Source organism: Zeugodacus cucurbitae, chromosome 3, assembly GCF_028554725.1.
Source record: "Zeugodacus cucurbitae isolate PBARC_wt_2022May chromosome 3, idZeuCucr1.2, whole genome shotgun sequence".
Classification (NCBI taxonomy): Eukaryota; Metazoa; Arthropoda; class Insecta; order Diptera; family Tephritidae; genus Zeugodacus; species Zeugodacus cucurbitae.
The window spans coordinates 16,180,931-16,198,251 of record NC_071668.1 but is presented as its reverse complement, the minus strand read 5'-3'; the positions used below and the strand labels follow the sequence as shown (position 1 = coordinate 16,198,251).

Below are 17,321 nucleotides of genomic sequence, written 5' to 3'. Positions count from 1 at the left end.
TGAGGTAATTCCTGGACCGATTTCAATTATTTTTGACACTAAGCTACTTTACATCCAAGACTATATGCCTACTTATTTAGCTAAGATATCTCACATATAAACCGATATAAGCTGTATAAATCCCACCGGAAGTTTGATAATCCGAATATAAGGGATGTGAGACTTTGGGTAAGTTATGACCCGATTTTAATAATTTTTGGTACAGGGACACACTATTGGAACAAAAAGATTCTCTCTGAATTAAATTAAAATATCTGAGAGATTTACCCTGAGTAAAGCACTGAGTTCTTGATGTTCAATATCAGGTATCTTGAAAAGTTAAAGTCCGATCTCGACAATTTTTCCTCAAGTAAAGCAACAGATGATATTCGGTATTCCGTTATCTTCATCGCTTCCTTATGTATATATTATAAGGTTAAGGAATTAGATGGAATTCAAAATTGAGTTAAATGGGAAGTAGTCGTGGTTGTGAACCGACTTCCCCATTTTCCACCCGTCCATTGTCATCAGGCTGCCTAGAAAGTATTATGTACCGAATTTGATCGATTGAGTAGTTTTTGTGATATGGTTTTTGAGCCATAAGTGGTTGACGCCACGCCCATTTTTTATTTTTTTTAATCTGAGTGCAGCTCTTTTCTGTCATTTCTTCCGTAAAATTTAGTGTTTCTGGTTTCCGTTGGTCAGTTAATGCACTTTTAGTAATTTTCAACCTATCCTTTGTATGGGATATGTATATCTAAAGATTTTTTTCTCAACAGCATTTTCAAAAAACTATGTCAGAATTTTTTTTGTATTATTTATTCTTAGAAAAATGTAAATCGTCCAAGAAGAGGCGATAAGAACAAAACCATTTTAAGTCTAATTTCGGTTTTTGGAGAGTATAAGTTCTGTAGCTATGACTCTGTAATAGAGTTAAATTCAAGAAGAATTTTCTTTAATGATTTTATATTTATTTTAATACTTTAGATAATTTTCTGAAGATCAAATTTGAGACTTTATATGAAATTTGAGATTTGTAAAGAAGACCGATGAGTAAACCTAATTGTGAAAATGACAATACAAATATCTACATCAAAGATATCTGATAGTTATATCAATTTATTATATAAGATCCTTATCACATTCTTATGCGCTAAAAACATGTGCTTATGTAATACCACTAAAAATACGCTCAATTTAATATAAGATAAGACAAATGAAGCCCAACCAACACATGAAGCAAGAGCCTTAAGCAGCTTTACTAAACTGTAAATTGGATAAGCCATATTAACAAAAAAAAAAAAAAAAAAATAAAACAAACTTCCCACATCATATTAATACTTTATATCGGAGTATTTTTTTACTGCCAAGATGCCAAAACAACTTATTACAGCTATTAAATATGTCACATAACAACCACACACAGCAAGAAGTGAAGAAGAAAAAATGAGAGCCATGGCGTATACGTGACATTTAAACTTAGTTTGCCACAAACATTAAGCCTCTTAACTTAATTTGTAACTGATGCCAGCAATTTCAAGTTGAATTTATTTTTTTCCCCTATTTCAACAGAGCAATAAATACAAATTTCAACAATCAACTTTTACCAAAAATACAGCTTTGCTCTTTACAATATAAACATTTTGCTATTAATAGCAGCGGAAAGCCAGATGTTGAAACTTCAAATGTATAAAAATAGATACTACTACATTTGTATATATTTACATGGAAAGTATGTGTGTATATATATGTATGTATATTAGTATTTGTGTATATGTGAGTGTGTGTTAATCGTTTATTTGTTGCCCTTTTTCTAGTCAGCCATTTAATCAAATTGCTACAGCTGCAAGCGGAAAAACCAAATGAAACTTTTATAGCCTTAATTGTCCATAGCGTTTTTAATATTCCACGCATGACATTCGGAATGAGTGCGTTTATTTGCCACAGGACAAGCCGCAGGCAGAGAAAAGTTTCTCACTGTGATACACAGTATTTACATATATTTAAATGAATAGTAAAGGGTGATTTTTTAAGAGCTTGATAACTTTAAAAAAAAAAAAAACGCTTAAAATTTGCAAAATCTCATCGGTTCTTTATTTGAAACGTTAGATTGGTTCATGACATTTACTTTTTGAAGATAATTTCATTTAAATGTTGACCGCGGGTGCGTCTTAGGTGGTCCATTCGGAAAGTCCAATTTTGGGCAACTTTTTCGAGCATTTCGGCCGGAATAGCCCGAATTTCTTCGGAAATGTTGTCTTCCAAAGCTGGAATAGTTGCTGGCTTATTTCTGTAGACTTTAGACTTGACGTAGCCCCACAAAAAATAGTCTAAAGGCGTTAAATCGCATGATCTTGGTGGCCAACTTACGGGTCCATTTCTTGAGATGAATTGTTCTCCGAAGTTTTCCCTCAAAATGGCCATAGAATCGCGAGCTGTGTGGCATGTAGCGCCATCTTGTTGAAACCACATGTCAACCAAGTTCAGTTCTTCCATTTTTGGCAACAAAAAGTTTGTTAGCATCGAACGATAGCGATCGCCATTCACCGTAACGTTGCGTCCAACAGCATCTTTGAAAAAATACGGTCCAATGATTCCACCAGCGTACAAACCACACCAAACAGTGCATTTTTCGGGATGCATGGGCAGTTCTTGAACGGCTTCTGGTTGCTCTTCACCCCAAATGCGGCAATTTTGCTTATTTACGTAGCCATTCAACCAGAAATGAGCCTCATCGCTGAACAAAATTTGTCGATAAAAAAGCGGATTTCACATTTCGAACCGAACACTGATTTTGGTAATAAAATTCAATGATTTGCAAGCGTTGCTCGTTAGTAAGTCTATTCATGATGAAATGTCAAAGCATACTGAGCATCTTTCTCTTTGACACCATGTCTGAAATCCCACGTGATCTGTCAAATACTAATGCATGAAAATCCTAACCTCAAAAAAATCACCCGTTACATGTGGCTTGTAGGAAATTCATAAGCAAGATATTTTGAATTTAAAGTGTGAACCAGCTAACTGTAAGTAAAGCCTGTCAAGGAGCTCTAATGGTCGCATTTTTTAAAAGAAAAATACTTTGACTTCATTTTACACTCAAAATAAAGAGATTTTCCGGCATTTCATCCACGTATTTCCTATGAGGCATGCACCTGTCCATCTAGTTTCAATAAGTATTAGACAAATAGAGGAAGGAAATAGTTGTAATAGTTGATTTTCCGCTATTTAACGTAGAAAGTGTAATGTATTCACAACCAACATAAATATGTTTGTGTAATAGTGTTTGCAACCTCTTTGTTTTTGAATGACAGAACTAGGTTGTGGTTAGGTTGGGTGCCCATTTATGTATATATTAGATTTTTTCCATATGCAGACAAGTGCCTGTCAGTACCAAAAGATACATATACACTTGGGCACCAAAAAAATAATAAAAAGTTACATATTCATGTGCATGTAAATATTTGTATGGATGACTTTAACAGTATGCTGTAAAGGTACTTTTTACGCTATGCGATTTCGAAAAACTGATAGAGAAAAATTTCAACAAGTCACGAACTTGATTGAATATATTCTTCGAGTAAAATTATATAAGAACTGTGCGATATTTCATGTTGCTCCATATCATTTGTTAAATTGTGTAAAGATAGTAAATATGAAGTTTCTAAAGCTCAGTTTTGCTCTCTTCTATCATTTCCATACGATATGCGCCTAAATGTAGGGAACGTTTTAGATTTTATTAAGCAATTGAGTACAAAAATATTGCCTACCACTAGGCGCAATGTGAAGTAGTAATTAATTACGCGCATATATTCAAGCCACTCGCATACGACGCTAATAATGAGCGCTCAAAGTAACGAGCACGTTGTAAGCGTTCAGGAATTAAAAATAAAAATATGTTAAAGGCGCTTCGTTTGGTAGAATTTTGGTTAATAAAAGAACTATAAAGGTAGTTTCTGATAATGATAAAAAGTGTTAACGCCACAGCACAATAGTTAAAATTTAAATGTTATCTTTCCTTTAACTACATGATTTCCGTGCAGGATACACACATATGGACGTCTCCATACACACATACTCAAATATAATGGAATTTTGAGTTCATTCAAGCGTAGTATAGTTTGTTTCTTTTGCGTGCACAATCTGTCAGTTCAAATAAGCCGCAATTTGTTTGAACACAAGGTCGGTGACATTATGTGGGTTTTTTAATGCATAAATTGTCGAAATTCCAGAACTTTGCTCTCAACATTTTGGACAACAAAGAAGTACATATGCTTGTCTGTTAAGCCTTACTATGGTGAGTACATTAAATTAAAATATTTTTACTAAGAGTTCTATTGTTAAAAAATTCAAATTTGGTCAAACAGTTCAGTATAACATATAATAAAACAGCCTAGTGAAAGAGAAAGAATTCTCTCTTCTTGATGTTTGAAAGTGATTTTGAACTTTTATTAGATAAAAAATGGTCTGCCCGAAGTTACTCGACGAATAGGAGGCTTTATAAAGTGACTTCGGATTTTCGATAATTTTTTTTTTTATTAGAAATATTGTCAGTGATTTGACAACGTCTACAAAGGGGTGTCAGGCCTTGACATTATTAATCACCCACTCATTGCAATCGGCTACTTCGTCTGAGAACTGTAGATGTTTATTTCGTAGGTATAGTATATGAGTTCCATATCATCAACAAATAATGTGAAGTATGTACATATATATGACTAAAATAATGATTTACCTATATAAACATATGCATACACAAGCATCTGTTCAATTACTCCACCATTCGACTGATTTATGGCATTTCCAAATTTAATAAGAATACTATATTTATATACCCAGTAGTAAAATGTGCTGGCTTTAAATTGTCCACATTCCAACTGACCTTATTTCATTTTCCCGTATGAAAACCGATTTTTTGGCATGACAAAATCTCAGGATGTGTTAACTGTGAGAATACTGTTAGATATAATATATTTTCTTTATGGACTTAACATGTAAATGAAATACATACAGTTGAACTTCTATAACTCGAAGTGGTCCATAACTCGAACTCTTGAATTGGAAATAGTAGTCAAATTTCATACAAGAAAAAAACCCATAACTCGGAAGTCTCTCTAACTCGAAGGTTTTTTGTGGATTATGGATTATTAAAGCTACTAAAATATATTCTCCAAAAATCTTTTCTACTGGAATTGTATGAGGCAAAGATTTAGTGAAAATCTTGGCACAGTTGTGGTCCTTTTCTAGTTAAATATCGATACACAAATTCTAATTGTTAATTAGTCTTTTTCGGCATAGTTGGATTTTGGGTCCATGGTTTTTGTTTCTCTGCCTGGAATATACTAAGTACATATGCTAAGTTGCATTGTTTATGTTTGTCGTTAATGTCTGGCGTTGTCTGTTCTACAAATATAAACAATATAAAAGTCATTGAAATATTCATCATTCAGCTAACGTAAATGAAGTGAGTAAGTCAGGAGGTCAATGGATGTCGGATCACACATATTTTTCAAGAATTTATATATAAATTACGATACATATATATTGATATATATGTATATGTATGTATGTATATGTACGTACTACCCACTTAAATAGTGAGTGCTATAATTTTCCACATTTTAATTACCCACTAAGTGTGTGTTTTAGTGCCAACAATAAATGTGTCGAATATGTCAAGTTATAACATTTCTTGCTAAGTATCTCACAAGCATACAGATATATGCATGTACTCGAGTGTGTACGTACTTAATCGCTTTAGTTATTTTTATTGAACAAATAATCGAAAGTCTGACACTCCTAATCGACACTACATTTAAGTTATCGCCTGCACGTTCTAATGACCATTGCTGTTGCTGTATTTACTTTAGTAGCTCCTTAGGCGTGAGACCGTAAGGAACTCAAGATATCACATGACAAAACAAAATGAAGCATTAAATGCTTTTTCGTCGCACATACATACAGATCTAGGTATTTACAGTTCGATATCCTTCTTTAGATACACACATATATATTTAATGTAATCTCTTGAGGTGTAAGCCAATAGCAAATGGCAATCTAGTAGAAGTGTGCTAATCGAAATTGATTAGTCAGCGAAAACGAACAATAAACGACAATTAACACGAAGCAATACATTTAAATGAGCTCTAATGGAGCGTATAAATGTATGTTTGTATGTGTTTTTTGTATTTCTTGTTGCGAAAAATTGAAATTGAAGTTGATATTCTTAAGAATTTCTGTCAGTTGATTATAAGGGTTTATCTTTTGTTCTTTAAAGGGAATCATGTCAGTATATAAAATTATGTAAAGTAAGTTTGACTTATGCTGTAGTGATGATAATAATTATAGAGAAGTTAATGAGATGATTACGTAGGCTTAGTAGGCTTGATAGCTTAGCACGTAAAAGCGAATAACTCAATATTTCATTAGTTATTTTTTATTATGATTCCGAAATCGGACCATTTAGATGCCCACAAAATGGTGTTAATCGGAAAATTATTGAGTGCTATGACTAAGCCATAAATATAGCTAAAAAGTAAAATTTGGTACAAGGATCACACTCGAGAGGGGTATATTTGGATTAATTTTTTTTTTTTTTGGAATAAAGGGCGTGTCCCCACTCTTAATAGGTTTTGGCACCAGTTATCGAACATGAAGACCTCAGTGCCTGTAGATAATTTTTCACCGAAACTATCGGTAAAACTCTCAGATATTCTGTAGAAATTCAAAGGAGATGTGATTATTGACTTATAATAGTGCCTCTGTGTCGTAAATTTTCAAAAACGGGTCAATACTTCCTCTAGCTCCCATATACCTTATATTCGGAATGTGGACTTTATACCGTATATATCGGTTAATATTTGAGAATCTTATAAAAATTAAGTGAACATAAAGTATTGAATAAAATGTAACTTGGTGGTACGACTAAGTGAAATCGGTTCAGGAATTAACCCAGCTCCTATACACTATATATATTGACTTTCGTTACTCAAGTCGACTATATGCCAAATATATGGGTCAAATATTGTGTTATCTTTAAGAAATTAAAAAAAATAAATTACGAGAGTAAATAATGTTCTTCTTGTAGCCACATCTTTTTCAGATTCAATCTGTTTTCAAAGTAAACTAACATATTATTTATAGCAATGTCTTTCGATTATTAAACATAATTATCGATTCTCAAGCCTTTTACTTTTTGTTTGTGAATAAAATGTCAGATAAAGCCATTTTAGCGAGTGTTCTTTTGCTACTCGCTAGCTTTAGAATATTTTGTATCGATAGAGTATACTCAAATACATTTTGAGTACTTTATATGAGTAGTGAGTATTTTCGTACCACTCTCATTACTTTCAATTGATTTAGAATTGGCCGATGATAGGAAAATATATTTATTTTTAATATGAACAGAGTCTTACAATCGATACTAAGTAGCATTCACTTTAGTATTTTATTTGAAGTATCCAAAGTCAACTTTCTCATTTTAAATATTTCGTATGACACCCTTTAATTTGTAAACAACATGGCAGTACATAAGAAAATTTAGGAATACAATTATTTCATATGGCTTTGATTTACGAAAAAAATGCCAAAATTCAGCAACAACAACATGTGTACTTGTTATTTTCCCAGCTCCCAGTACCTTCATACCCACACAAATTGATATTTCCACTATTTTTAGTAGCCCAACAGTCGCATAAAGGAGAGGTCATTGATTGCCAGTATATAAATAAGGATTTGAAGAGAGCTATATATTTATGTATAATAAATATAAGCCAGATGTTATTTCAACATTTCTATGCAATCTGAATCACACGCTTCCACATAAATAAACTATAAAAATGCCGCACACATTTACATACATAAATAAGTAAATATATATGTACGAGTATATACAAGTACATGGAAGTAATGTATGTTATTAGGCTAAGGTGTGCACAGTTCATTAAAGCCCATATGGATTCCCCAAATTGAAATGAAAGGGCTTGAATTGGAGAATGTGCGTGTCTATATACATATATACGATATATATAAATCTCATACAAATATGAAGCTTCATTATTTGCACACAACACATATACGAGTACCGTTATGTGGAATTGAAAAGACCTGTATGAGTGTATGTGTGTGTTTGGCATTATTATTCGCTATGATTCGTCCTTGAGCTGTTGAATGTTATTGCCATTGTAAATATGTACAATTTTGGTATGTTTCACTCTATGCTTCCTAATTTGTGCCAACAACAACACAAATGTTCTTATGTTGACGTTGGTTGTTGGTGCTGGTGCTGTGCCGTGTGTTTCGGTAACCCCTGTGTTATGCGGCGGCAAACCTTCGCTTCAATTTATGTGATGTAACACTTTTCATTGCATAGCAACCGCAATGTATCAGGTAATTTCGATTTTCGTATGAAATTTAATTTTACACATAATAACAGTTGAAAATCGTTCACTCTATAAAAGCGAATTTTTAATACTTCTGAGAATAGTCCATATTTATACTCGTTTATGAACTCGATTAAACCAGATTCAGTTATATTTGATTAGATTTAGCAGAGCTTAAAATCGTTTAGATTCAGCAGAGATAATTATTTCTCACTTGACACCCTGTGTGGAGTATGATTTTGCAAGAAAAGACTCGCTAAACAGGGTTGAGCTGATTTAATATTTCTTTATCTATTCAAGAACGTGATTTTCAGACCTTTCAAGACTGCTCGAACCTAAATCTAAGTTTTTTGTGAACTGAGTATCCTCCTCTGACAGGCTCAAAGTATCTTGTCGATATATAAAGATCATCCAAGTTCCAGGAGTTCCCGACATCCAAAGGACCAGCACTATTAGCTATCCAAATGGGATCCTTATAAAGTTTTGTCATGAAGATGAGAGTCTTAACCTAACCCAACCTATCCAGGTGCGGGTTTAAGTGGCTCCAAGTTGCTAAATAGGTTACTAGTTGAAAGGTCCAATACAGTTTTATACTCAAATATTAGGGCGTAAATGAACCCAATTGAAGTCCGAAAGACTGTATAATTGTTTTGAAAGCGTCGATCTTAATTCAACTTAGTTTTTGGACAAATTTTTATGAAGAGCGCTGAAGCTTTCGAATGATTTGATTATAGTGGAAGATATTATGGTTAATTATGTATATATTATTTAAAGATCTATTACTTCCAGATAAACAACCTATATCGCTTTCGAATAAACGAATGTAATCCAGAGACTACACATGAGATAAAACTCCCCATTATCATCGAGCATTAGATCCTACTTCATACAAATGCATGTATAAATAATATATTATTTATCAATTCGCTAACTTTTGCTCACTATTTTGCGAAGATTTACAATCTAACGCATTCCAAACCACCTTCTGCAATAATAAATTATGAATTAATCATATTTCTGTTGTAATTTGTATATAGAATATTATACATAGTTGTATTTGTGAGCAACCATATAATTTCAAAATGATTAAGAAACACCCACTAAAAACATGGGTATGTAGTGTAGTGAGATTTTCGCACTTTCATACAAAAAAATAAAATATTGAAAAATTTTTATTGCCAATGTCAATGTGATGTCAAAGAATCTCAAAGCAAGTTTGTAAAGGTCATGGGAAGTGAAGCATTTGTTTTTCTAATCTACATATAAACACTACACATGGCTTCTCTACAGATGTGGGTGTGCACTCAAAAGTGTTTACAATAAGAAAGGGTAAAAACCAAGCACCGGCGAAAACCGCTAACATAAATGGGCGGTACGGCATAGAATATCATTAACGCAACACGTGTGCATCTAATACAACAATAACTACATTGTTATTATAGAGGACCTAGTGATGGGGGTAGTAAGTATTGGCAAGTATTGTTATAATGATTAAATACATATAATTTTGTTGTTAATCTCATTGTTGTTATTTTTAGAGCACATTTTATTATTATTTTGTTGTATGTACTTGTGCGTATGAGATACATACATATGTATGTTTGTATGTAGATATTTGTATGCACAACACTTGACGCGCAATTGCTGTCAATGCGTTTTATCGGCTTTCGCGGTTTTGTTATAATCTGTTTTTTTTCTATTGTTTGGGGGAAATTCAATATACGCAAAAACATGCTCATTTACATATGCACCTATTTTTTATGTGATGATAATGTAGATATGTATGCATGTACCTGTGCAAAAGTACACAAAAAATAACATAAACAATTAAGCTAAGATTAGTCAGCAGTCAATATTATACCCAACGTGTCGCATTTTTTGGGTATTAGAGAAATGTGAACTCAATGCGTTAGGCGAACGGACTCATTAAATTTTACTCACTGCCGTTACTCTCTTTCTCTATTTTATTTCTTCAGCAACCAACTTCAAGTCATAATGCGTTGCCAAAATGAAAAATTCCACTTGATGGATGCTAGCGGTATAATTGGTTGCTACAATTTATGGCAGACTTTTGACAGTTTTTTGACATATAACGGACAAGCTTAGAAATGCGAGAATGAAAGTCACATAACTCTCCATTGGACCAAAATTAAAAAACACAGAAAATTTCACTTTTTCTGTCTCTCACACACTGTCTCTCTCCCTAATAAAACCACGCTAACGCTTTAAATTTCTTCGGATCTATCCCTTGAATGAGTTAGTAGATCTAATCTGCTTTATATAACTATATTTGAGAGACATTGTACTCCTCTTTATTATGTTCGTTCCGATGTTTTCTGAGATGTTGATCTGATGTTGACATCGTCCAAGCTTCTGCACCATAAAGCAGGACGGGAATGATAAGCGACTTGTAGAGTTTGATTTTGGTTCGCCGAGACAGGACTTTACTTTCCAATTGCCTACTCAGTCCAAAGTAGCACCTGTTGGCAAGAGTGATTCTGCGCTGGATTTCGCGGCTGACATTGTTGGTGTTGTTGATACTGGTTCCCAGGTATACGAAATTATCTACGACTTCGAAGTTATGACTGTCAACAGTGACGTGGGAGCCAAGACGCGAATGCACCGACTGTTTGCTTGATGACAGGAGATATTTCGTCTTATCCTCATTCACCTCCAGACCCATTCGCTTCGCCTCCTTATCCATGCGGGAAAAAGCAGAACAAACGGCGCGGTTGTTGCTTCCGATGATATCAATATCATCGGCGTACGCCACCAGCTGTACACTCTTATAGAAGATTGGAGGTACAAATCAGACGAGCAACTGAGGATGATGTCTCTAAGTTAAGTTAAGATCTAAGAATTCGAATCAGCCTCAGTGAGTACGTTCAAGTAATATAACTGTTCTTCAGGTGGAAAAGTCGCTTTTGTTAGCACACTTGTGTTTTAACAGCTTAAAGTACTTCAAACAGATCCTGAAGAATTATTGATACTTTTCGTCGGTGGGTTAATTTTTGGTCACAAAGACCCAACTGTCATGGGACGGAATGTGGATTTATTTCAATTTTGATCAAATTTAAAAGCAAAGGTTTCTGTTCTAATAATTTAATAATCGACTCAATACTTAAGACCCTCTCATTTCAACAGAAATTTTAACAATGGTAAATAACATTGTTCATTGGGTATAGGCCACATCCCCCGTGAGTAAGGTGGGTTAGATAAGCATGTATGCATGAATAGATTTAGTACGTTAATGTGGTATTATCAGCAATGCTTAACCATAAGCAGCAGCAACAACAAAAAAAAACACTTACTAGCAATAAATTAAAATTATTACATTGAAATGATGATTTACTTCCCAATACATAAATGGGTTGATGGCACCTTTGAACACACAGCGGGTGGGTGTCTGTTGGAGACAGCGTTGCTTTGAGAGTGTCGCCACTTAAGCAACGCAAAGAGCTGTGTGAAGGAATTTGCTTTTAACACTTTTGGTTGGATTATTGAGGCGTATATATGGAAATACTTTAGCATTTCCAAATACCTTAAACGTGTTAAATAATGTGCATTTATGCTTGTATAATATAATATATACACACGTGTTTGTATATATATTTGTGTATAGAAAAAAGTATATAATTCCAAGCTTAGTCAGAGTTTGTTTTGGTTTTATTGCCATTGTTGTCTTTTGTCTTTTGTTTTTTTGCCTTTTATCCTAATGCTTTTGTGCTTTTGCATGTCGTTGGAAAATTAGCAAAATTCTATAATCTTAACGCTTACTGTTATTTTTGGGATAATTGGATTTTTCCTACATGCTGGTTAACTGTATAATTATGCGGCAGAAAGAGTATGCAAGGTACTACTGACATACATATGTTGGTACTTAATAGAATAAAGGATCTAATATATTTTTGGAAATTGTAACAGTTATGTTAAGTCCTAAATTCTAAAGGAGATGCTAGACTTTAATGAATATTATATTTAAATACACGTATATAAATATTTACTAGGGGTACCCACTGTTTAGGATACTTAGAGTATTTTACAAGTGAATTAAGAAATACCGTTATAGTAATCTTTCCGAAAAATGTATCGTGTACATATTCCTTAATGTGGATTCAAGTTTCATCTACGATATGATATCGTTTTAGGAGTTCGTAACGTTATGAATCAAATACTTTCATTCTCTATCTCTATCTTTTTATACGTCGATCACTAAGAGGTTGCTTTTGAATGCATTCATATGACTTTGACTATGTCGCAAAATAATTATATGAGACCATTATGTCGAAACGGAATTATATATGTATGCGACTAGTGATTATTTATTTTTATAGTAGTAAACATATAATTAATATTTTTACATATTTATAAGACACTAATTCTCATCTGAACTATATCCGATGTATTAACAGCAGTTCACGAACATTTTCACCACTTCATTAGATTGTTCTACCAACAATCAAGTTTTGAGAGGAATTATTTTTAGTTTTTGTCAGTGAATTCCGTTTAAATCGGCTTAAAAAGTTGGAAGCTCGTAGGAAACGTACATACATACATACGTATATTAACAAATGGCCTTTGTATGCATTTTTGGAAATTGGGTCATTTACGCATACTACAATGAAAAGGATTTCTGTTTGATTCCGTGAAAAAAGTATTGTGTGAAATAAGACAGTTAAATTGCCACTTCTCTGTAAATATGATATGTGGGTATGATGCATTACATTAGAAACTTTTTAAGGGGCTATACGAGTGTGACACTTACAAAAATTAAATTTTTTAGTTTTTTGCATATTCGATAGTTTATACTTTCAAAAATATGTTGTGAACGCGGTAAGGTCGTATCTTCAAGAGTTTTTGAATGGCAGTGTTCTAAAGAGCGAATCGCTCGCACGTATAAGCCGCTATATTCGAAACTTTAAACACGTTTTTCTCGAAACGACATTTGTCAAAATTACTGACATTATAACTCAATGAGAAATTAACCGAACGACTTCAAATTTAACGTATTCTTGAATATATTTATTATACGATGACCAGCGATCTAGCGACCATTTTTTAACAACTACGCCATTTTGTTAATTTTTGATATTTTTCAAAAATCGTAGGTCATTTTATAGGAAATACCTTCAACTCTTGCCAACAGGTGCTACTTTGGACTGAGTAGGCAATTGAACAGTAAAGTCCTCTCTCGACGAACCAAAATCAAGCTCTACAAGTCGCTTATCATTCCCGTCCTGCTCTACGGTGCAGAAGCTTGGACGATGTCAACATCAGATGAGACGACACTAGGAGTTTTCGAGAGGAAAATTTTGCGCAAGATTTATGGTCCTCAGAACATTGGCAACGGCGAATACCGCAGACGATGGAACGATGAGCGGTACGAGTTATACGACGACATTGACATAGTTCAGCGAATAAAAAGACGGCGGCTACGCTGGCTAGGTCATGTTGTTCGAATGGACGAAAGTGCTCCAGCTCTGAAAGTGTTCGATGCAGTACCCGCCGGAGGAAGCCGAGGAAGGGGAAGGCCTCCACTCCGTTGGAGGGACCAGGTGGAGAGCGACCTGGTTACACTTTAGATCTCCAACTGGCGCCGAACTGCGAAGGAGAGAGAGAGGTGGCGCACTATCGTTGATTCGGCTATAACCGGCTAAACGGTTGCAACGCCAATCACATACATACATACCTTCAACTTTAATAACCTTTTTGAATTTCAGCTACTCATTCGGCCGGAATCATGTCAACAGTTGGAGAACTTTTCTTTTGGGATCTCCGAATACCTTATTATAACCAAATAACTTCGAGTATATTCTTAAAAAAAATTCACGATATTAATTTTTTCATGTGTTACACTGGTATAGCCCCTTAAATGGAATGCATAAGATTAAAAAATATGATGCTTGGGGATCTTTTTGGTGTGCATTTTGATACCTTCTAACCAAAATAAACAGATTACTACGCGTGTGAAATTCTACAAAAAGATTTATTTGGTTTTTCCTTTGAATGAAGCTCTGGAGCAAGTAGATACCACGGCCTAAGCAAAAAATGTACCACCAATGATTTTTTTGGAATTAAATGTTTGTAAAAGATAAGACGAGTAAAATGAGGATGGAACTGTGCCAGCTTATGTCAACCGACCATATTTTATTTACTTTATTTAGTTAATTTTAAATTTATTTTTCGAAGGCCAGACTTCCTATAGTCTCAAAATGTGCATTTTCGTGTGAAACAGTGACTAAAGTGGTTCTTAGAAAGCGCTAATGAGCTGAAGATGATTATGCATATAATCAAAAGGGTAGCTTTAGTGAGCTTTTCTCGCCTTTTACCCAAATCCAGAGCATCCCAACTTGTATATTTAATTATTAAATGGCTCAATATTAAAAATATTAAAGGGTAATATTCTTTCAAGAAAACAACAATTGGATTTGTGTTTTAAAAATGGATATTTGAGTGCTCTCTCTCTCTTAAATGAAGATTTTATTCTTATTTATAGAATTATCGGAAAGTCACCAAAATATTTCGAATAAAACATTGCTGGAACAGCTGTTACTTTTGAGATTTAAATACGGTTTTATAGTACAAATTGTCTTACATTTCCGTTGCACTAAAGCTACCGCCCTGAACCGTCTCGGCAGTTTATCAGAGGGTTCTATACGAGTATAAAGTTGAAGTCCTAACCTTTATTGATTAATTCGTTGAATTTTTATAATTCGTAAATTTAATTTCGTGGGACATTATGTGTTTTTCTTGGAGACTGAACGACCTTTATTTACTTATACCTTTATTTAAGCTCAATAAACACCTCATAATGGTTGGACCATAAAAAACTCATATTTTCAGCTGAAATGTAGTGCTAAGTACAACTCCCCACTCCAGCTACATTATACAACAAACTATCCAAACTAACCTCATGTTCAAGGATATGCTTCCAGGAAAATTTTTTTTTCTATTTTTTTTTCTCCCTTTTGCATAGTTTTATGTATTTTCTTGCCACATAATTTTACTACAGTTATATATCACTTGACAGGAAATATTTACGAGCACTAATGTCGTTAAAAAATTGATGGCGGGCGCTCAAGCTTGAATTTGTTGTAGAAAAAAATTGAAATCAAAGAAATAAATTGAAAAACAAAAACCAGCCTGCATCCCATTCACCAAGCAACGCATTACCTATTTTATTATTATGATTTGTGTATTGTGCTGTTGCTAGACCCAAAGCACCAGTCAATCATTAAATTCCTTTAGCGCAGCGAATTTTATGCGAGAAAGCACACATACACAAAACAAAACAGAAATCTGTGTTTATACAAATGTTTACACAAATTAAATTCGCAAATATTGACACACACTAAATTTTTAGTAATTTTTTTTTCTTTTAGTAAATCAGAAAAAAAAAATAAATTATTAAAAAAAATCACTTGCAGGCAGTTCGCGCGTTACCACCTTGACTTACACGAACACCGCGAAATTGCTACTAAATAAATATTTGTAACGCTATAACGGTACTGCTGCTGTGCGTACGCACTCGCGCTCGATTAAGAAGCGATTAACCACTTATCGCCGTTTTTTGTTTACTATATACGCGCAGCAGAAGACTGAATGTTGCTTTTTGCCATTCAACCGAGGCGGCGGCGGCGGCAGTGGATGTTGTTGAAAAGACCGAAAGTCACAGCGCACGACATCACTCACAACGGTTGAATGGCGCGATGACAACAAGAACAATACCAACACCAACAACAACAGCTATGAGCACCCCAACTAATATGCTTTGCATTAAACGAATCAGACCCACTGGCGTTGGTGCGTTGGAGTGCAGTGAAACCGTTAGATTAAGTAACGAACTTGAATTTGTTTTTTTTTGTTGCCTTATATTGCAGACTACATAGTACGAGTGTTAACGAAAAGTCGGCTTGGCATTCGTTTCTTTACAGTTTGAGTTTCGCGGTATTTTTTCGTAATTTCATTGTGTTTTGCTTTTGTTGTTGTTTTGTATAATGCTTTTGTTATACACTTTAACTTTGTTTTGCTTTTGTTAAATCGTGTACCATCTGTGATGTACTTGAACGCAAGAGCAACTGCTTCGGCCAACGCACGACGTACGTACTACTGTAGCACTCGAATGACAGGCAGTCCAACACACAAGTGTTGAATGATGAGGCTAAAAAGCGTCAGCGCACACAATTGCTAACAACTTCGTTGTGTTGCTGTGGGAGTGTGGGTGCTTCATGTTGCGGCAACATGTTGCTTGGCGGCACGTGCTGCTATAGAAGCACAAACCTCTGCTTGGATGTGTGTTGTGCATTTGGTGTGATGTTGAGGATATGCTTGGGGCGCAACAAGTTGCTAAATGCGCGTTAAGCGTAGTAAACAACGGAAGTTCCCAGGGTTGCAGTTGCTCACTAATACAAATCTAGTTGCATACACAACAATATATGTATTTCGACAAGTATTTGTGTGTTAGTGCACCAGTTGACCGAGTATTAAATATCGTCGCTGAAATAAGTGCATTAAATTATCAAGAGCGGTGCAAAAGCAAAATAATGAAGTACATAAATGATAGATTAAAGAGAGATTTAAACTACGTAGCTGGAAAAACCATTCACTTTAACCTTGAGATAATGCATAATATGTATAAAGTTTCGTTTGAAGAACGTAGAAAGTGATTGTGTGTACGTTTTAGGAAAATTAAAGATTAATAAATATATGTATATAAAGCTGCAATTAAAAGTAAATTTGCACTACTTTTTAAGTATATTTCATACTTTAGTGGGTAAAAGTAGGTTTATCACCTTCCAATGAGATTATAAAAGAATTAAAGGAATGCTTCACAAGTATTAAGCTTAGAAAATATAATAATTAATAAGGTTAGTATAGAGGAGATGTTTTGTCTAGGATTGGTGAAGAGGAGATATTTGGAAACAAACAACGAACATTTGGGTTATAATACAAAAGTCTCTA

General features: G+C 34.1%; 1 protein-coding gene across 4 annotated transcripts in view; it reads right to left on the bottom strand.

Moving 5' to 3' along the window:
• The window catches only part of LOC105216942 (ras-related and estrogen-regulated growth inhibitor), a 33,212-nt gene that overhangs the window by 7,423 nt on the left and 8,468 nt on the right, over positions 1–17,321 (bottom strand). Inside the window, exon 1 of one of the 4 annotated variants that reach the window (XM_029043322.2) lies at positions 15,534–16,501. The exons of the other annotated variants lie outside the window; for them this stretch is intronic. The gene's annotated coding sequence lies outside the window, so the exon portion shown is untranslated. Of the gene's footprint in view, positions 1–15,533; positions 16,502–17,321 lie in introns of those variants that run through there. 4 annotated transcript variants of the gene reach the window in all.